This window comes from Macaca fascicularis, chromosome 10, assembly GCF_037993035.2.
Source record: "Macaca fascicularis isolate 582-1 chromosome 10, T2T-MFA8v1.1".
Taxonomy (NCBI): Eukaryota; Metazoa; Chordata; class Mammalia; order Primates; family Cercopithecidae; genus Macaca; species Macaca fascicularis.
The window spans coordinates 12,365,913-12,387,975 of record NC_088384.1 but is presented as its reverse complement, the minus strand read 5'-3'; the positions used below and the strand labels follow the sequence as shown (position 1 = coordinate 12,387,975).

General features: G+C 54.8%; 1 long non-coding RNA gene across 6 annotated transcripts in view; it reads right to left on the bottom strand.

Annotated features, from left to right (window-relative positions):
- Positions 1–201: 201 nt before the first annotated feature.
- Positions 202–22,063, bottom strand: part of LOC123567189 (uncharacterized) — a 37,289-nt gene continuing 15,427 nt past the window's right edge. For 4 of the 6 annotated variants that reach the window (XR_006690028.3, XR_012418716.1, XR_012418719.1 and 1 more), the window contains 2 exons: positions 10,920–21,905; positions 202–9,439 (listed from right to left, as the gene is read on the bottom strand). This is a non-coding gene — a long non-coding RNA (uncharacterized lncRNA). The remainder of the gene's footprint in view (positions 9,440–10,919; positions 21,906–22,063) is intronic. The other 2 variants (XR_012418718.1, XR_012418720.1) reach the window with 2 other exon arrangements.

Here is a 22,063-nt window from a genome sequence, read left to right as displayed (position 1 = left end):
TTGGTGAGGATATGGAGAAACTGGAATCTTCCCAGGTTGCTGGTGGGAATGCAAAATGATTCAGCCGCTCTGGAAACCAATTTGGCAGTTCCTCAAAATGTTAAACATGGAGCTGCCACATGACCCAGCAATTTTCCTCTGAAATATTTTACAAAGGAGAAATGAAAACATATGTCCACACAAAGATACATACGAGAATGCTCACAGAAATATTATTTTTAATAGTCAAAAGGTGAAAACAGCCCAAATGTACATCAACAGATAAGTGGACAAACAAATTGTGGTATGTCCTTACAATGGACTATTACTTGGCCATGAAAAGGAATGTTCCTTTCAGCTGCTCTAGTGGAAGAAATAACAATGAACAATAAGAAATGGAAGAGTGACACATGCCACAAGATGATGCTCACTGAAAGAAGCTAGTCACAAAAGGCTACACATTGTACGATTCCATTTATATGAAATGTCCAGAGCAGAGGACTCTAGAGAGAAAACAGAGGAGCATTCCAGGGGCTGGAGGAGGGGAACAGGGAGTGGCTGCTGATGGGTGTTGGGTTTCTTTGGGGGATGATGTAAATGTTCTAAAATTAGATTGTGGTCATGGTTGTACAACTCTGTAAATATACTCAAAACCATTGACTCATATACTTTAGGTGGGTAAATTTTAGGGTATGTAAATTATCTCCCAAGAAAGCGCTGTAAAAATGGTCTTGTCCAAGTCCAGGCTGGACAGCCTGCGGTTCAAGCCCAGCAGGCAGGAGCTACTGTTGTTCTTAATCTTGCTATCTGCTCTCTCTCATCTCTTTGACTCCTCACAACCACCCTGTAAGGTGGGCACTTGGCAGAGGAGGCAATTCGAGTTTTAGAGGAGGAGGAGCCCCAGTGCTTCCCTGGCCTTCTGGACAGACAAGAGCAGGGTGAGGGGCAGCCTTCCAGGGAGGCTGGCTGGGGGCTCAGGGAGCTTCCATTTCGCATGCTGGGGCTCTGTCATAGACTTGGGGAGGGGGGACTCTAAGGTCCCCAGGCCTCTGACCCTCCTACCCCTCCCCACTCCAGGCCTCTGTTTTCCCGCCTTTGTTTTCCCATCTAGCAAAAAGGCTCCATCAGTGGTTTTCAAACTGTGCTCCAAGGCACCCTGGGGCCAAGAAGAGATTGCAACCACCCTGAAGAGAGGATGTCCCCAAGGTCCTCCTGGGACCCCACCCACCTCCCTGTCTCCCCTTCAGTCCTGGTCCACCCCTGAAAGGCAGGATGTGACTGCCAAAGGTAGGCAGGGAAGAGGAAGGCGTGGGGGGCTGTGCGCAGGAATCTACATCCTGGGGACCCGGAGATGGGAGCTCCAGGTGCCTGGAGCCCGGCTTCCGGCTCCAGCCTAGGGAAGAAGCCTCCGCCGCCGCCTCCCGGGATGAAACTGCCTGGCATGCAGCCCAGAGCCCTTCCCGGACATGGTGCCGGCATCTCAGCTTCCCTTCTGGTGGAGGAGACACTCTGGAGCCGCTTGCTCACGGCTTGGGTTTCCAGGACAGGATCGTCCATGGCTCTGGCTACTGAGTCCCAGATACCCCAAGTATCCACCAGGAGAGTGAAGCTGGGCCTGTGCCGAGCGCTGGGGACCCTGCCCGTTCTGTTTGCATGAATTTAACCCCAGCACACCCTTCTGCGGAGGAGGACTACCAGGTTGGGGGATGTACATGAGCAATAGGGAGTGGTGAGGCCAGAGGCCCATGGAGCACCCCTGGCCCTTCAAAAGCGGGCAGTGGCTACTTGGCTCCAGCCTGCAATGGCCAGACTTTTGATTTTTCAAGAGAAGCCAGAAATCTGGGTTGTAATTTGCAATCTCCAGAGTTTGGAAAAGTTTTATGAGCAAAACACATCCACAAACGGGGCATAGCCTGCAGGCTGCACATGGGCAACATTATCTCCTGGATGGGTACAACCACCGCCTTTTTTATATTTATCTTTTACTTTTTTTTATTTTTGGTAGAGACAGGGTCTTGCTGTGTCACCCAGGCTGGAGTATGGTGGTGTGATCATAGCTCACTGCAGCCCCGACCCCCTGGGCTCAAGGGATCCTCCTGCCTCAGCTTCCCGAGTAGCTGGGACTACGGGCACACAGAACTATGGCCAGCTACATTTGGTTTTTTGGGTGTTGGGGGGGATGGTCAGGGGTAGAGATGGAGCTTCACTCTGTCTCCCAGGCTGTTCTTTTTTTTCTTGAGATGGAGTCACGTTCTGTCACCCAGGCTGAAGCACAGTGGTGTGATCTTGGCTCACTGCCACCTCTGGGTTCAAGCGATTCTCCTGCCTCAGCCTCCCGAGTAGCTGGGATTACAGGCGCGTGCCACCACACCGGCTAATTTTTGTGGTTTTAGTGGAGACAAGGTTTTACCATGTTGGCCAAGGCTGGTCCCGAACTCCTGACCTCAGGTGATCTTCCTTCCTCAGCCTCCCAAAGTGCTAGGATTACAGGCGTGAGCCACTGCGCCTGGCTCCAGGCTGGTCTTGAACTCCTGGCCTCAAGCAATCCTCGTGCATCGGCAGTTCAAAGTGCTGAAATTACAGGCATAGGCCACCGTGCCCAGCCACAAGCACCATCTTGCAGATGAGAACACTGAGGCTCAGGGGAAGCAACACATGCAGTCCCTGAGTGGTAAGTAGCTGAGCTCAGACTCAAGCCCAAGTCTCTGAATTCCAGATTCCAGGAAGGATGCTTCCATGAAGCTATTCCTTTGCTTTAAAAAAAAAAAAAAAAAAAAAAAAAACCCTTCCCTTTACAGCCTCATCAAATAACAATGGAATACCCACCCATACACCACAGCTCAAGGAAGCTGTTTCTGTGCTGATGCCTGCCATTCTCCAAGAAAAACTCCGCCATTCACAGGGCGTGTTTAAGGCGGAGAAGAGAATACAAATGCATGTCCCCGCGTACCCGCCTAGGGCATCTCTGGAAAAATATACTCAAGAAATGGCATGAGGACGGGGTGGGAGGAGGACTTCTGTCTCACTGCATATCCTTTGAGTATTTTGATTATCAGACACGTGAACATATTCGCTCTTCAGCAAGTAAATGGTTGTTTTGTTTGTTTTTCATTGTTCCCTCAATTCATTCTGAGCCTGGGACAGGAAGGGGCATTTGCAGGTGTCCCTGGGGCCTGGGGCCAGCTCCCTGGGAGCTGGAGAGAATGGGGGAGGGGAGTGAAGCCTGGATGGGACCCCCTGTGTACCAGCCACCCTGCAAATCCACACCCATCTCTGTGTGCACGAATACACTTGATCCTCACAACCACCCTAGAATGGGAGACAGTTACAGTCCCCGTCTACACATGAGGAAACTGAGTCACACAACCAGAAGTTATGGAAGCCGGTTTGGAGCTTGGGGGCCAGGTCCTAGGCCCACCCCTGCTCCTCCCTAGGCCCTCCCATTTCTCAGCTGAGGATCCACAACCTGGGATCTATCACAGCCCAACCCAGGCCCCAGGCCCCAGGCTCATTCTCCAGTTCCCTCTGGTGAGCTAGTGGGGCAGTTCCGGCCCCAGTGGCACCACCACACTCCTGCCTACCCAGCTGGGCTCGGAGCAGCTGGATTCCTTCCCAGAATGGCCACATCCCAGGTCCAAAGACCAGCTGGGCTCCATCCAGAGGCATTTCCAGCCCCTAGCTGCACCACCACCCCCCCGCCCGCCCATGGAGCTTGTGCCTGGGAATCCCTCGGTACTTCCTGCCCAAGGTGAGGTTCGCAGACAGGATATCCAGAGAACTCAAGGTGTCTCCTCGGGCATCTCACAGCATCGCCAGGAGGAGTTTGGCACCCCATTGACTCCTCCTGTGAAGAGACCAGAGAGATTAGACCATTACGTTAAAGTCACACAGCCAATGGGCAGGAAGATAAACTGTGCTGTTATTCAGAACCACTTAGACCTGCTTTGGGTTATAGAAGAAATATGCAAATGGGGCCGGGCAAGGTGGCTCACAGCTGAATCCCAGCACTTTGGGAGGCCAAGATGGGCAGATCAACTGAAGTCAGGAGTTTGAGACCAGTCTGGCCAACATGGTAAAACCCCATCTCTACTAAAATTACAAAAAATTAGCTGGGCATGGTGGCGGGTACCTGTAGTCCCAGCTACTTGGAAGGCTGAGGCAGGAGAATCGCTTGAACTTGGGAGGCAGAGGTTGCAGTGAGCTGAGATCGTGCCACTGCACTTCAGCCTGGGCGACTGAGCAAGATTCCATCTTGGAAAAAAAATTAAAATAAATAAATAAATAGAAAATAAAAATACAGCCAGGCACGGTGGCTTACACTTGTAATCCCAGCATTTTGGGGAGGCCAAGGCAGGCAGATCACGAGGTCAGGAGATCGAGACCATCCTGGCTAACATGGTGAAACCCCGTCTCTACTAAAAAATACAAAAAAATTAGCCGGGCGTGGTGCAGGCACCTGTAGTCCCAGCTACTCAGGAGGCTGAGGCAGGAGAATGGTGTGAACCCGGGAGACGGAGCTTGCAGTGAGCCGAGATCGCGCCACTGCACTCCAGCGACAGAGCGAAACTCCGTCTCAAAAAAAAAAAAAAAAAATGGAAAGAAAAATACACAAAAATTAGCTGGGCGTGGTGGCGCAGGCCTATAATCCCAGCTACTCAGGAAGTTGAGGCAAGAGAATCGCTTGAACCCAGGAGGCGGAGGTTGAAGCGAACAGAGATCGCACCACTGCACTCCAGCCCGGGTGACAAAGCAAGATTAAAAAAAAAAAGAAGAAGAAATATGCAAATATGGCAAATCCATTCTCACTGGAAAGGAGTCATACTATGCAGATGAGGCTCCCCACTGCTCTCCATCCTCCTCCCTTGCTTCACTTTGCACCCCAGCATCTACCCCTCCAGATGTGTCACAGGGCTACATGTGAATTACTGTCTGTCTCGCGTGAGACAAGGACGGTGTCTGTTGTGTTACCCACTGTGTTGTGTTCCCAGCACCTTGAACATAAAATAAGGAGATCATCCTGGATGTTTGGGTGGGCCCAGCATGATCACAAGAATCCCTGGATGTGCAAGAGGGAAGCAGAAGAGCAAGTATCAGGGTCAGAGGGAGTGGGAGCCGCTGTGCGACTGGCTTTGAGGGGAGGAAGGAACCCCAGGCCAAGGAATGCGAGCGACCTCTAGGAGCTGCAAAGGCAAAGGAGAGCCCGTGAAGGCACAGGCCCTGCCCACACCTTGACTTTAGCCCACAAGACCCACTTCAGATTTCCGACCTCCAGAGCTGTAAGGGCTCACATCCGTGTTATTTTAAACTGCTACATTTGTGGTCATTCCTCATGGCAGCCATAGGAAACTGATAGGAAACTAACGCAGTTACAGTGTGGGCTCAAAAACACTTTCCTCTGAATTTACGTTTGTTTTGTTTTGTTTTGAACTGAGTCTCACTCTGTCACCTAGAGTGCAGTGGCACCATCACGGCTCATTGCAGCCTCGACCTCCTGGGCTCAAGCGATCCTTCCACCCCAGCTTCCTGAGTGCTGGGACCACAGGCATGCACCATCACGCCTGGCTAATTGTTTTTGTTTTTGTTTTTGTTTTGAGATGGAATTTTGCTCTTGTCACCCAGGCTGGAGTGCAATGGCGTGATCTCGGCTCACTGCAACCTCCACGTCCCGGGTCTAAGCCATTCTCCTTCCTCAGCCTCCCAAGTAGCTGGGACTACAGACATGCACCACCATGCCCAGCTAATCGTTTGTATTTTTAGTACAGAGGGGGTGTCACCATGTTGGCCAGACTGGTCTCAAACTCCTGACCTCAGGTGATCCACCCACCTCAGCCTCCCAAAGTGCTGGGATTACAGGCATGAGCCACCACACCCAGCTACCTGGCTAATTTTTTTATATATATATATAGAGATGGGATCCTGTTATGTTGCCCAGGCTGGTCTCCAACTCCTAGGCTCAAGCAATCCTTCCACCTCAGCCTCCCAAAATGCCAGGATTATAGGCATGAGCCACAGCATCCAGCTTGAATTTACATTTAAAACAAATTACTTCCTGAGTGTGAGTTGCTGTTCTAAACGCTTACACATCTCAACTCACTGACTCCTTGCACCCACTCCGCAGGAGCAGCTGTAGTGAGCTCTGCTTTCCAGACGAGGAAACTGAGATACAGTGAGGTGAAGTCCTTCCCCCAGGTCAACCAGCCAGGATCCACAAGACTGTGACTCAAACCCAGGCCATCGGTGGCAGAATCCAGGCTCTTTGTCAGCCACGAAGCTGCCCTGCTTCTATGTATGGACACGCGTGCCATTGCTCTGTCTGTGTTGAGGTGTTTTTTCGTTGTTGTTGTTGTTACTGTTTTTGAGATGGAGTCTCGCTCTGTCACCCAGGCTGGAGTGCAGTGGTGTGATCTCGGGTCACTGCAACCTCCATCTCCCCGGTTCAAGCGATTCTCCTGCCTCAGCCTCCCAAGTAGCTGGGACTACAGGTGTGCACCACCACACCTGGCTACTTTTTGTATTTTTAGTAGAGACGGGCTTTCACTATGTTAGCCAGGCCGATCTCAAACTCCTGACCTTAGATGATCCACCTGCCTCATCCTCCCACAGTGCTGGGATGACAGGTGTGAGCCCCCGCGCCCGGCCGTGTTGAGGTGTTGGAAAGCATGCTTCTCCATTGGTCTGGAGCCCCACCTGGTCAGCACGGATCCAGCCCCCTCTTGTGTGTCCCTCTGTGTGGAGGGTGCTCACAGAGGACTGGCAAGCGTCCAGGACCATTTTTCCTCTTTCACTATGACACACAGTGCCACGAGTGTGTCCATGAGCACGAGGGAGGGTTTCCTAAGACCTGCCCAGGCCGTTCCTCACTGTGGGACCTCGGGGACATCACACCCCCTCTCTGAGCCTCAGTGTCCTCATCTGTTAAATGGAGCATCTGATGGTCCCTCCCTCACAACGAGCTCTCCCTATGCCAAGCTGGTGCCCTCTCCTCTCCTCTTGGCAGGGCCCTGCGGGGGGGCAGAGGATACAGCAGGAGCCTCCACCCTGACACTCAGCTGTGATCAGCGTGTCCGGCCCTGCCTGGCTTGCCCTGTGGAGCTGAGCTCCAGGGAAGGCCCAGCCCAAGCTGCACACGCACCAGGTTCACAGAATGAAAAACCAGTCATGGGTGCTTGGGCTGGGTCATCAGAGCCTCTGAAGTCAGGGGCTCCAGGAGGAAGGATCACAGTGGCACAGTGATGGGGACAGCAGGACATCGAGGAACAGCCTCCACTGGCCACCCCTTGGCTGGGGACTGTGAGCCAGTCACCATCCATGCCGGGCCTCGGAGTCTTCCCCTGTAAAGGAGAACAAAAATGACCCCTCCTGGGGTGCTGGGGACCCAGCGAGGGAGCAAGATGTAAACAGAGATGGAAATGACACACTTCCTGGCCCTCAAGAAGCTCAGGTCTGGACACGAGTAAACAGGCCTTGACTTTGCAGAGAGGGGGGCTCCAAGAGGGAGCTGGGATCTCAGAGCACCACCCCCTCCTCCATCCAGCCTGGGGAACCAGGGACAACTTCCCGAGGAAGGGGCATATGGAACCCTTGCGGCCGTGCAGAAGCCCGGAAATGCCGTTCTGCAGGGGTGGCCATCAGCCCTCCTGAGGTCCGGCAATGACCAGGCCAGGGCAGGAAGCCAGCCAGGGGACTCCAGAGGGGCTTTCTGGGCGGAAGTGGAGGTGGGGTTCCTCAAGGTGGAGAATGAGGTCAGGGCTTGGCCGACCCGGCAGGTGATTCCTCCCGGCCAGCCCCTGGCCTGCTTAGGGAGGCCGTCCCATCCCCAAGCCTGCCCCATCACCAGCCAGTGGTCAGGCCCGGGCTGCCTGATGCCCCCTGTGCTGACTCATGTCCGCCCGGCTGTCCCTGGCTGGAGGGAGGAGGCGGACCCTACTCCACACTTGACCTTATCAGGCCTTGCTGGTGTCCAGCCGCCTGGACGTGGGCAGGGCCTCGGCCTAGCAGGCACGACTCTGGACCTCCCCACCCACTCTCTGCCCTGGTTGGGCAGGGTGTGCATGAGCTCATGGGAGCCCCAGGCGGGGCAGGGCAGGGCAGGACAGGCAGGGCGGCGGCCCAAGAAGGGATGAGGCCAACAGCCTGGCTGGGGTGCCCCCGTGGAGCTTGCCCGGCGGCCCCCTGCCCGGCGGGACAGGGCTGGGCATGGGCTATTTTTAGTTTCCAAGTGGGCCCCAGATGTAGCAGCTGGTACCCTACATTCCTACCATACAGCCCGGCCTGGCACACAGGGCACGTACCCAGTACGAAGGCACACACATGTGGACACACCCATACACAGGAACACTCCTGCAACTGCACGAGCACACACACGATCGTGAACGTGCAGTGGTGTGCACATGAGCATGTACCCACATCTGTGTACAGAGACGTGCTCACTCCACCTGCGTTCACGCAGACACACCAACTGCTATTCACGTGTGTACAAACATGTGCACACCCACTTCCCACAGGCACGCCGATGTACACAGAGGCCTGCACATAAGGCCCACCCAGGTGTACACTTCGGGAGACACCAGCTGGCTGAGGGTCACTCAGTGACATAAGCAGCCCCCGGGCCCCCGCCTGTGTGGGCACACACCGAGTGCCAGCTTTAGAGACTTCCATTCCTTGCTGGCCCTGCTAATGATGCCCTCAGGGAGGTCCCAATCTGGCAGCTGTAAACAGGCAATGAGCACAAGGGAACTCTTGTTCTTTCAGACATAGCACAGAGGGCTGGAAGTGCCCAGAGGAGTGGCAGCCCAGTGCAGGGTGGTCAGGGAAGGCTTCCTGGAGGAGGGGGTCTTTGAAGGAACAAGCAGGGAAGGATCTGCCTGTTTGGATGAACCCAGCTTAGACTGAGTAATTTTCTCTGCTTAGGAAAATAACAACCATGGTGGTAAACCCTTGTCACAGCTCCCGTTACCACACACTTCCTCGGCACCAGGCTCCATGTGCATCGTCGCATTTCATCCTCATGGCAACCTTATGAGGCAAGTCCTACTACAGTCACCACATGCAGGTGAAGCCCCTGAGGCAAAGACGGGCCTTGACACATGGCTGGTGATTCTGACCCCAAAGCCCGTGTTCTTAACCCAGCCTGCAGGCACTGGTGGCGACTTTGTTGGTCATGAAGGGTGTTCCAGTTATCCATTGCTACACTGCAAATGATCCCAAAATTTAGTGGCTTAAAACAAGAGCAATCATTTGTTTCTCTCACAGATCTGCAAGTCAAGCCAGGTGCCACAGGAAGGCACAGCACTGCTCTATGGGGCATCAGCTAGGGCAACTTGAGTGGCGACTGGAGGTCCCGTTGGCTCTGCTGGGGCTGACAGCTGGCAGGGGGTGGAGGGTCCTCTGTTCCTTCCCACACCGGCCTTTCCATGGGGCTGTTGAGCTTCCTCACAGCATGGTGGCTGAGTCCCAAGAGCTGGGAAGTAGAAGTTGCAGTTTCTTATGGCCTGTTCCAGAAACTGACACAGCCTCACTGGCACCATATTGATCAAGCAACCACAGAGCCCAGATTCAAGGAAAAAGGACATAGATTCCCATCTTTCAAAAAGAGGAGTGTCAAATAATTGGGGGGAGAGCATGTTCTAAAACCACCAGAATAAGAATGGAGGGGACTCCAAGGCAGGCAACCAATATCTAATGCAGAGCCTCCTGCCCTGTTCCAGACCTCAGAACTCCAGCCAGGGCCACGATTCAGCCTAGTGCAGACCACAGACCGTCCCATCCACCCCTGCTCATTCCCTTTACATTTTCTTTTCTTTTCTTTTCTTTTGCTTTTCTTTCCTTTTTTCTTTCTTTTTCTCTCCCTCTCTCTTTCTTTCTTTCTTTTTCTTTCTTTCTTCTTTCTTTTTTTTTTGAAATGGTCTCACTCTGTCACCCAAGCTGGAGGGCAGAGGCACAATCTTGGCTAACGGCAGCCTCAACCACCCGAGCTCAAGCAATCCTCCTACCTCAGCCTCCCCAGTAGCTAGAACCATAGACATGCACCACCACACCCAGCTAATTTCTTTTTTCATGTATTTTTTGTAGAGACAGAGTTTCACCGTGTTCTCCAGGCTGGTCTTGAACTCCTGGTCCCAAGGAATCCACCTGCCTCAGCCTCCCAAAGTGCTGGGATTACAGGCTCTGTTCACATTTGTGTGTGTGTGTGTGTGTGCCAAGCACAGAGGGGTCACTGTGTGTGGCTACAGAGGCCCAGCTGGCCTGGCACCTCGGCTGGAAAGGGGCAGCCTCTGGGTAGAAGAGCTGGGTGCCCAGGTGGGGAAGGCATTTCACTACCCACTGCCAGAGCTCCCTTGGAGCCCCAGAGTTCCAGGCTCCCGGGTCCTATCTCCTCTGCTTTCTCCAAGCCCATTCCAGGGAAACAGAAACCCAGACAGGGCTTGGAGGATATCACTCCTGGGTCCTGAAGTGAGACCCCAGAATAGATGTTCTCCTGAGGTCCCCTCTCCTAAAATTTTATAATTCTGGGATTGGAAGTATCCCATACTGTAAAATCCAAAAGGCTGTTTCCCTACTTCTCTTTTATTTATTTATTTATTTATTTATTTATTTATTTATTTTGAGATAGGGTCTCGCTCTGTCACCTAGGCTGAAGTGCAGTGGTGCAACCATGGCTCACTGCAGCCATGAACTCCTGGGCTCCCAAGTAGCTGGGACTACAGGCATGCACCACCACACCTGGCTAACTTTTGTATTTTTTTGTAGAGACGAGGCCTCCCTATGTTGCCCAGACTGGCCTTAAACTCCTGGGCTCAAGCGATCCTCCCACCTTGGCCTCCCAAAGTGCTGGGATTACAGGCATGAGCCACTGCGCCAAGCCTCCTCTCCTTCTTAAGATTCTGAGTTTCTGATTTGACTCAATTTAACAGCACCAGTCAAATCGCAAACGGGCTTACCCTTTGACCCAGCAATTCTCCTTCTAAGGAGTCTTCCAGCCTCCGGAAATCATCAAGCACGTGCAGAAGAGATGAGGCAAAAGTGTTCACAGTGGCTTCTTGTGTAGCCAAGGAGAACTGGGAGCCGCCCCCACCTGCACCAACGGCCAGAGCCATTTACGGAACGTTTACAGAACGCCGCGTCTGGTATGTGCCTGTGAAACTTCTGCATTCAACAAACAAAACTTCTGCATTCAAAATGCCACATTTCAAAACAAAACTTCTGCATTCGGCATGCCACAGTCATGTATGGAGAGCAGAGAAGAACCCTGGAGGGAGGAGCTGCAGACGGAGCAGGGCCGTGGGGCAGGTGGCTACTGGTTTCCTGTAATAAATTACCATACACTCGGTGGTGGAAATAACAGACATTTATTCTCATAGCTCTGGAGGCTGGAAGTCCAAAATCAAGGTGTCTGCAGGGCCATGCTGCCTCTACGGCTCCAGGACAGAATCTTTCAGCTTCTGGGGACTCCCGGGTTCCTTGGCCTGTGGTCGCATTGCTCCAATCCCTGCCTCTGACTTCACAGGGCCCTTTCCTCTCCTGGGTCTCTGTTTGCAAATCTCCCATCCCTTTTTCTTGTAGGAACACTCTCACTGGATTTAGGATCCGCCCCAGCCCAGGATGACCTCATTCTGAGATCCATACTCTAATTACATCTGCAAAAATCCTTATTCCAAATAAGGTCATGTTCTGAGGGGCAGAATAGACGTGAATTTTGGGGAGACCCTGTTCAACCCACAACAATGTGGAAGGCCGACGTGTCTTCTCCATCATTTGGTCCTGCTGCAAGGAGGGTGTATTTCTGGACTTGTGTGTTATTTGTGTATCATTTCATGTATGCCTAGTGTTCCATTATTGGGAGTTATTTCTGTCCTACTGCTCAAGGTCATTGCCAAGGTCTGATTGCAAAAGTTTTAAAAATTGCAACCTCAGGCATAAACGGGTTAATTTTTTTTTTTTTTTTTTTTTTTTTTTTTTTGAGACAGGGTCTCTGTTACCCAGGCTGGAGTGCAGTGGCACAGTCATGGCTCACTGCAACCTGGGCCTCCTGGGTTCAAATGATACTCCCGCCGCAGCCCTGCTGAGTAGCTGAAACTATAGACACTCGCCACCACACTCGGCTAAATTTTTTTAATTTATTTTTTGTAGCGATGGAGTCTTACTATGTTGCCCAGGCTGGTCTCAAACTCCTGGGCTCAAGCAATCCTCCCTCCTCGGCCTCCCAAGTAGCTTGGATTTCAGGTGTGCACCACCACACTTGGCTAATTTTAAAAATTATTTTAGAGACAGGGTCTCACTATGTTGCCCATTCTAGTCTTGAACTCCTGGCCTCAAGCGATCCTCCCACCTCAGCCTCCCAGAGTGCTGGGATTACAGGCATGAGTCACTGTGTCTGACCTCATTTTAACTTTTAAAAAGTTCTAAAATCCCAGAAGACAAGTTGTCTTCAAAGATCCTCTGCCTCCCAGGGTCAATGTCTCCAGTTTTCTGGGAGACCCAGGGGGGCCCCTCGGCAATGGGGTGGAAATGATCAGCATGGCAGAGTGGACACCCCTGACCCCTGCCCGGCTGACCAGGCTGGAAGTTGCCGTGGCATCCTCAGGCCTCCAGGTGGTAAGCCTCCCTGAGTCAATGGCAAGGTGATGGCTGACGTTCCCAGCCTCGCACTTGCTCCGGGTAGGAGCTGGGCACCTTGGAGCATGGCAGGGCCGGGGAGTGGGGGACAGTGGACTGTGGGTTCTGCCTGGCACCAGCAGCCCACTTGCCCATGACAGGCTCCTCAATGATCCTGGGCAGTCACTGATCCCAACCCCTCATTTTTGGTTTTGTTTTGTTTTGTTTTTGAGACAGTCTTGCTCTGTTGTCCAGGCTGGAGTGCAATGGCACAATCTCGTCTTACTGCAACCTCTGCCTCCCGGAATCAAGTGATCCTCCTGCCTCAGCCTCCTGAGTAGCTGGGATTACAGGCACCCGCCACCACGCCTGGCTAATTTTTGTATTTTTAGTAGAGATGGGGTTCCACCATGTTGGCCAGGCTGGTCTCAAACTCCTGACCTCACGTGATCCACCCGCCTCGGCCTCCCAAAGTGCTGGGATTACAGGCATGAGCCACCACGCCGGGCCTCCAACCCCTTGTTTTATCAATAGGGAAACCGAGACTGACAGAGAAGAAAGGGCTTGGCCAGGGTCAACTCCTGAATTAGGAACCATGTGGCCTGTCCCACTGCTGCTCAGCAATGACCTCCCCAGCCTCCTCCACACCCGCTAGGGCAGCCCTGGTGCCTCCGCCAGAGCGGCTCTTCACTCTCCCCAGCTCACCCTGCTAGGAGAGCAGGAAATGATCAGCCCTGTGCACAGATGAGGGAAGCTGAGGCTCAGGCTGGCGAAGGGGCAGTCGGAGTCAGAACCAGTCATCAGACACTCACTAGGCTCAGATCCCCCGCCAGTGCCCCAAGGACACAGAGACACCAGACTCCCCCGTGTGCCGCTGCCGCAGGGTCCCACTGGGGCTGGGAGGAGCCCTCCCAGCCCGCCTGGCCTCTGGGGTTCTATCTTCTTTCCTGACAATGCCTTGCCCCGTCTCCTGCAGGCTGTGCTGTGGCCCAGGGCCCAGGACAGAGCAGGGTTTGCTGGACCGATGACAGTCACATCCTCGCCTGTGTCTGTAAGTTTGGCGGGCCTCATCTGTGTGCCTCCTTGCTCTCACATCAGGGGCTGGGAGACCGGGGTACTGCAGAGAGGGTGCCCTGATCGCAGATACCAGGGGCACTCAGCCGAATCCCTGTGGGTCTTGGGTAATTAATTAACCACTGGGTTGTTTAACGATTAACAGCAGAATGGTGGGAGAAAGGCTTAACTCATGACAGGGGCACGGAAGGGGAGCTTTCCCTGTCCCTGTCGACCCCTGGACTCTGTGACACGGGTGAGGGGGTATGAAGGAGGCTGGCTCTGCACCCCCACCCCTTCTTTCCTGTCCCCCCACCATCCCCAGCCTCTCCTGGTCTCCAAGGAGGGGTTCTGAGCTCACAGCGAGGGGCTGAGGCGTAGAAGATGGGGCCAGGAACTTCCAGGAGCAAGAACCAGCCCCGGTTGGACTTCCCTCCACAGGCACTGGCTGGGCTGTGTGGCCTTAGGCGAGTCACTGCCCACTCTGAACCTCGTTTCAGAGGAGGACACTCACAGCAGGTGGTTGTAGACTGGAGGAGAGGATGTCCGCACTGTCCACGAGCTCGGCGCGCAGTAGGTGCTCAGGACTTCCTCCCGGAGACCCGACACCCCAAGTCTCCGCATTGTGCCCCACTCGTGTCAGAGTCACACTCGTCCGAGAATAACAGCCAAGTTCATTCTAACCCCCAGGCAGGGGAAAGAGTCCCTTTCTCCAGGGCCAGGTGGGGAAGGTGAGTCAGCTTCCTCACCTGGGCTGATTCACACCTGTGTGGAGTGCGGTGGGGAGGAGACAGAGACTATTCCTCCCTTCACTCTGGGGCAGCCCATTCCAGCAGGCCTGAGCTGGGAGGGGGAGGGATTCAAGATGAACCAACACCCCCAGAGGGGTTGATATGGTCCCGAGGCCCAGAGAGGGGCCAAGATGGATGCCCTCGCACAGCACCCCAGAGGCAACACCACGGGCAGAAAGCCTCGAACCTGCCCCTTCCCCCAGCTGCTCCTCCGCCGTTAGGTAACAGAGCCCAGCCCCACCTCCCACCAGCCCACCCAGCTGAGCTGGCCATCGCCCCTCCCTCCAAAGGTGCCCAAGGGGTCAGTGAGCCCGGGTGACTCAGGGCAGGAAAGACCCGTGAAGTCATCCAGCGGCCGGGGCCACCTCCTGAGGCTGTCCTGGCCTCTGGTCTCACCGGCCTGGGAGTTCCCCAGCTGTCTGTTCCCCTGGCTGAAGGACAGAGGCAGCCGTCGGTGTGGACGGAGTATGACCTCAGAGGCTCCCAACCCTTGGCTCGACCCCATCGGCCCCAACGGCAGGCCTCAGAGGAGCAGGCCCCTGGCCCGCCCAGCGCCTTCCTCGCAGCCCCACCACAGAGAGGATGAAGGAGACGCCTCGAACGCGGTGTTGGCTCAGGGCCCAGGGCTTGGCTGGAGAGGGAGTCAGGGAACATTGTGATCATTTGTATGATCTGCGGGGCACCCACCTGAGCAGCCACAGCTCCATCACTGTGCTTATCAGAAAGGTGACAAACAGTGTTGCCCAGGACCAAAGGCCCCAGACATCGGAGGAACAGGGACACAGGCTCAAATCTGACCTTCTCCATCCTTGAGGCTTGAACCTCTTCACGCCCCCTCTCTGGGCCTCAGTTTTCTCATCTGTCAAAGGGGCTCGTGAGAGCTGCCTGGCCTGGTGGCTAGGAGGACAAAATCAGTGTCCCAGAAGGAAACAGACACGGGGAATGTGAGGAAAAGATCTTAGAGACCTGGTTGAGGGGACCAGATCCAAGCTGTGCTAATGGCAGGAGCTGTTTCCATCCCGGAGCCGAGGGCTCTGACAGCCAGCGAGAGCTGGAGGAGGAAAAAAGGCTGAGAGAGAGGGACTACAGCTGTAGGGGCCGGCTGGGATGAGAAGGGAGCAGGGGACACCCCACTTCGCCCCATGGCCCCCCTGTCTGCAGCACCTCCCAATGGCCGACCCCACTGCCCAGAGAGCCCACTTCAGGGCACAGCCCACAGGCAGGGGGTGAGGGTGGCGGGGAGGGACCTGATGGGAATGCCTTCACAGCCAGTTCTTACTGAGCACAGCCACGGCCAAGCTTCGTCCTGGGCCCTGGGGACACAGTGGTGCCCAAGAGAGCCCAAGACAGCCCGAGACGCCATTCCACAAGGAGAGAAAGGAGTGTGAAGAAGGTGAACTGGGCAGTGAGAGATGCTTTAATCCGAGGAAAACCCTACAGGGCGATCAGAGACCCCTTACACAAACGAGGCCCCGACAGTTGGTGGCACAGGGAACCCTGACACCCGTCCCCATCATTGTTCCAAGGCCCCAGAGAGGTTGCTCAGGCTTGCAGGGGGTGAGGACCCAGGAAGGCTCGGTCGGCCAGTGCCTCCCTGGGCCATTCTAGGCTCTACCCCGCGTGGCGGGGTAGACAGGCTGCCAGCCGAGGGAGCCATGTGCATTCCCAGACAGGCACATTCCGGGGCACATTCCTGCCAGGGAGCCACTCTGCCACCCGCGCCGCCCCGCCTGCTCCCCGCACACAGGGCTCATTGTCTGCCCAGACACTTTGAGCTGCCGCCGCCCCCGGCCTCTGCCACACCCCCACGCCTCCCATTCCCGGGTGGGGCTCCACAAGCCCAAGCACCCCTCTCCCCGTCCCCAGCCCTGAATGGGCACCTGCCATTTTTCTTGGAACCAAGCAAGGATTAGAGGAGGGAAGTGACTTGCCCCAAGTCTCGCAGGCCAAATCCAAATCCAAATCCCTGGATCCCCAATTATTTACTGTTCCCTAAGAACCCTTCCTCCTCCTCACCCTATACCCCTGGGCTGAGGGGCACCCTGGCTCAACAGCTTAGACCTTGCCTCCCAAGCACCAGCTGTGGGCCAGGCCCTGTGCCGGCCCCTACAACCCTGCCTCCCTCACGGGTCCCAGCAGCCCTGCTGGGTGTGAATTTCCCCAATATCACACAGGACCAGGAAGCTGACTCAGGGCGGGAAGGAGTTTGCCAAGGCCACCCAGCGAGGAAGCCAGTGAGCCGAGATCCAGCCCGGCCCACACGCTTTCCACCTCCTGCAGGGAACAGTGCAGGGCAGAGCCTGCCGGGGTGGGAGCGAGGGAGCATCCAGGGGAGAAAGTGGTGTCCAAACAAAGCCTTGAGGGAAAGGGTCCTGCTCCACGAAGGCGGGCTGATCTGCTGAAGCCAGGCAGGCCTTTGTTTGCTCATTCACCCAGCACGTGACTCCAAGCCCGTGGTGTAGACAAGGCACTGGGCTAGGATACAGGTGAGATACAGGGTGAGGAGTCTGGACAGCCTGCCTTCAGGGAGATGGGTCAGATAATATGCACTCCCCAGGTCATAAAACCAGGGGGTTGGCTGGGCTCGGTGGCTCACGCCTGTAATCCCAACTCTTTGGGAGGCTGAAGTGTGTGGATCACGAGGTCAGGAGTTCGAGACCAGCCTGGCCAATATGGTGAAACCCCATCTCTACTACAAATATAAAAACTAGCCCGGTGTGGTGGCATGCACCTGTAGTCCCAACTACTCGGGAAGCTGAGTTAGGAGAATGGCTTGAACCCAGGAGGAGGAAGTTACAGTGACCCAAGATCATGCCACTGCACTCCAGTCTGGTGACAGAGCAAGACTCCATCTCAAAAAAGAAAAGAAAAAAAAGGGGGGCCACTGAGTCTAAAATATCAAGCGCCCCTTCCTTCCCACTCCCCACCCCTGGTTTCCATCTCTCCTTAGCGCTCACGGGGCCGGTTCTAACCCACTTCCATGCCCATCGGTAGAGAGTCACTCTACTGAACTTCCCTGCTAAGAGGCTTTGCAGGCGCTGTTCCCTCCTACTGCCAACACCCTTCCCCCAGAGAGCCTCAGGGCTTCTCCCTCGCTTCCTTCGGGGCCCTGTTCAAACAAGACCACCCTATAAAAATAGCAACTCCATGCCCACCCCAGCACGCAGCACCCATCTCCCCCTCACCCCGCACCCTTCTTCTGGCTCTTCCCACGATCTGATTTCCCACTTAGTTACTTGCTATTCACGTTTAAGATCTGCCCTCCCATCACCCCCGCTAGAATGGAAGGTGTATGAGAGTTGGGATTTTTTATCTGTTTTGCTGTATGAAGTAGATGATGGAAGAATCAAGACTGATGATAAGATTATTTTAACTCAACATACCGGTAAAACCGGCTCCAAGATCAAGACAGAGAATATTTCCGGCCCCAGAAGCCGCCCTGGCTCTCCCTCTGGTCAGTACCCACCCCTGCCCCCAAGGGTAACCACTCTCCCGTCACCAGGAGCCCGCCCGGTCTGGACCTCCGTGTCGGTGAAACCGGCATGTGATTTTTTGCAGGCATGGGCTTTGTGCACTCAGCATGAGTTCCGCCCTTGCCGCTGCCTGTAGCCAGGGTGACCAGTGGGCTTTTACCTTAAGCAGCAGGTAGACAGTGGGGCTGGGGACAGCTGCAGGGATCCAGAGTTCTGGGAGGTGTGACGGACCAGCTGGGCCCAGGACTGGGGTTGGAGGTGAAAGTCAGCAAATGTCAGCTCATCGACGGCATTTCAAGCCGTGGAGTTTGAGTACTATTGAGCTGGCCATGCCACTGACGGAATCGTTTCTTGCTGCTGCAAAATTGAGGGCCACATGCTACAGGTCCTCCTATCCGCTGTGAGGTGCTTGAAGGACCGGTTTGGAAACAGACCCCTATTTCAGAAGCAGAGTTGAGGTTTAGCAAGGGAGAATGACTGGCCCAAAGTCACTCGGTTGGTAGGTTTGAGCCAGGACTCCTCGCTGTGCACTGGAGACCCCTGCACTGCCCTCTGGGTGTGCCAGCTTGGCATGGGGAGGCCGGGCTCACACCCAAATCAGGACATAGCCTATAGTGAGGGTCTGGGTGAGCTGGGAGGTGTTCAGAATAGGAGAGCAACCCATGAAGGCTCCCGGGAGGAAGCAGGCCTGGCGCTGGGCCACCGGAGCCTGGGGCAGGGTAACCCCCACCTGAAGTCACTGTCTCCCCAGCAGTGACATCATTAGCAAGCCAGAATGCGCGGGGCACACAGCTGGAGGACCAGGCAAGCTGAGGCGGGGGCCAGGTGGGCGGTTGCAAATACATCACTAGCCCGGGGGCCAACCCCCATCAGCGACCAATGGCGTCTGGAAGATGGCTGGCTCTCACATGCCTTGGAAACCACAGCGAGAGGCCATCAGGGTGGGGAAGGCGGCCCATCACCTCCTGTCCAAGCACCTCATTTTACAGGTAGGGGAACTGAGGCCCGAGGCGGGTAGTGACTATTCCAGGATTACACGGCAAGTGAGGGGCGGATGCAGGAGAGGGGCCCAGGCCTCCTGCCTCCTAACAGTGTTCTGTCTACCCTCCAAGTTCTGTCTCACCCAGCCAAAGGCCACTCTGCTCCCACACTGCTGGGCTGGGGTGGTGGAAGAGACGGAAGGTGGAAGAAGGCAGGGGCTGTGTTCAGGAGGGGACCCTGAGGCTGTGAGGATGGTCCATGCCCCCAGGGAGTCAGGTTGGTGGAGGACAGAGGCAGCACAACTCAGAACTCATCTTCCTCCCCAATGTGCTCCTCCCACAGCTCTATCTCCTCACCAGGCCCGGGAGCTGGTGCCTCAGCAATTGCTGCATTTTCAGGAATTTTGCAAACTGGCTTCGAAACACAGCCATGATTAGACATCAAAGTATTTAAACTTACAATTCAGGGCCCGGCGTGGTGGCTCACACCTGTAATCCCAGCACTTTGGGAGGCCGAGACAGGTGGATCACTTGAGGTGAGGAGTTCGAGACCAGCCTGGCCAACACGGTGAAACTCAGTCTCTACTAAAAATACAAAACAAAACAAAACCAAAAACTAGCCAGGCGTGGTGGTGCACACCTGTAATCCCAGCAACTCAGGAGGCTGAGGCAGGAGAATCACTTGAACCTGGGAGGCAGAGGTTGCAGTGAGCCAATATTATACCACTGCACTCCAGCCTGGGTGACAAGGCGAGACTGTCTCAAAAAAACAAAACAACAACAACAAAAAAAAAACAACTTACAGTTCAATAAACATTTAAAACTCATCACCCCCCAATTATTTGACCACATTCTCCTATGTATCTATGTTTTTGAGATTATTTACATCTGTGGATCTGTGCTGGGAGATGTGCCCCTCTCCCCAACCCCCAATGCAGGGACTTTAGGTTTCTGACTTGAACTTACCCGTGGTGTGTATGCTTACACCACAGAAATTGGCAAATGTGGCAAGTTAGGGATCTAAGCCAGCCCCCACCCTGCCCAGAGAGCCAGTTGTTAAACATTAACCGGACGGGCGCGGTGGCTCACGCCTATAATCCTAGCACTTTGGGAGCCCAAGATGGGCAGATCACCTGAGGTCAGGCGTTTGAGACCAGCCTGGCCAACATGGTGAAACCCCGTCTCTACAAAAAATACAAAAATTAGCCGGGCGAGGTGGTGGACACCTGTAATCCCAGCTACATGAGAGGCTGAGACAGGAGGATCACTTGAACCCCAGGAGGCAGAGATTGCAGTGAGCCAAGATCGTGCCATTGCACTCCAACCTGGACTACACATTGAGACTCTGTCTCAAAACAAAAAACAAACAAACAAACAAACAAAAAACACTAACCAACATGCCTCTGCCTTTGTCCTGTCCATCCACAAAGCTCTCCCTCTGGATTGTCTCCATAATCTCCCCGCTTCTATCCCGTCCTCCACCCTTTCTCACTTGGACTGTTGCAGCTGCTTCTGGCTCACCTCTCTGCCTCCCCAAGGCCCTTTCTCCATCCAGTAGCCACAGGGTCTCACTCTGTTGCCCAAGCTGGAGTGCAGTGGCATGATCACAGCTCACTGCAGCCTCAATCTCCCAAGTTCAAGCTATTCTCCCATCTCAGCCTCCTGAGTAGCTGGGACTACAGGCGCATGCCACCTTGCCCAGCTAATTTTTTATTTGTTTGTAGAGAGGGGGAGTCTCACTATATTTCTCAGGCTGGTCTTGAACTCCTAGGCTCAAGCGATCCTCCTGCCTTGGCCCTCCAGAGTGTTAGGATTACAGGTGTGAGCCACTGCTGCCAGCCAAGAAAGACCTTTCTAAACATAAAGAATAAATGACAAGGCCGGGCGCGGTGGCTCACGCCTGTAATCCCAGCACTTTAGGAGGCCGAGGCGGGCGGATCACGAGGTCAGGAGATCGAGACCATCCTGGCTAACACAGTGAAACCCCATCTCTACTAAAAATAGAAAAAATTAGCCAGGCGTGGTGACGGCCACCTGTAGTCCCAGCTGTTCAGGAGGCTGAGGCAGGAGAATGGCGTGAACCCAGGAGGTGGAGCTTGCAGTGAGCCAAGATTGCACCACTGCACTCCAGCCTGAGTGACAGAGCGAGACTGCCTCAAAAAAAAAAAAAAAAAAAAAAAAAAGTAATAGTAAATGACACAAAACAATAAAACAAAGATGTCGCCCCTTGCTTCAAAGTCCTGCCCTCTCCCATCCCACAGCTACAGGGGGTCCTGGCTGATCTGTCTTCCTCCAGGCCAGTTCCAGCCTCTCCCCTTCTCCCTGGCCTCTTATTACACAAGCCTCCGCCAAGATGGCTCCTCCAAGAGACCCTCCAGATCCCTGCCACCCCGCATCTCCCTGTGGAAGCAGCACCAGCCACTTGCTGACCCAGCACCCACTGGTTCGTGTCTTCTCATAAACCTCTCTGCACTTATCTTCCTGATTGTGTCTGTCCTCACGCTAGACTGGAAGCCCCGTGTGGTGTGGGCAGGGCTTCTCTCTGTCCCACTCACGATGTATCTCCAGCACTTAGTGCAGTGCCTGGCACATAGTAGGTGCTCAGTAAATACTTGAGTGAATGAGTCCTCTAGGAAGGCACAGGACTCTAAACCTTTATCATCTGTGCCCCTGCAAGGAAAAGAAGGGTTGGGGGCATGGTCAGAACCCATCCCCCGTTCTCCCCCAGCCCACCCCAGCCTGCTCTGCCAGCCCCAGGCCATGGCTCCCTCCCCAACTCTCCCTCAGTCCAGACTTCCAGCCTGTGCCTGGTCCTTCCCACAGCAACCCCTTCCCTTGGGGTTGGTGGGGAACAGGCGGGAGGAATTCCTGGCCCTGAGTCAGAGGAGGTGCCCCGGCAGGCAGGCGGGAGGCAGCGCGCACACGCCAGGGACTGCTCCGAATTCCAGCTCCCACGGGCCGCTGGGAGCCCGCCAGGCAGGGCTGGGGAACGGCAGGAAGCCCCTCCTCGAAGGAGCCAGGAGGGCACGGGAAGCCTACGGCAGGGCAAGGGAAGAAGTTAGCATGGAGACAGGGCGGGAGGGCCGGCCTGATGGCCCACCACTCCCAGCACCCAGATGGCAAGACTGAGGCCTCCTGACAGCAAACTCTGAGCTCCTGACTCTTCCCAGGCACAAGACCTGAGGCGGCCAGT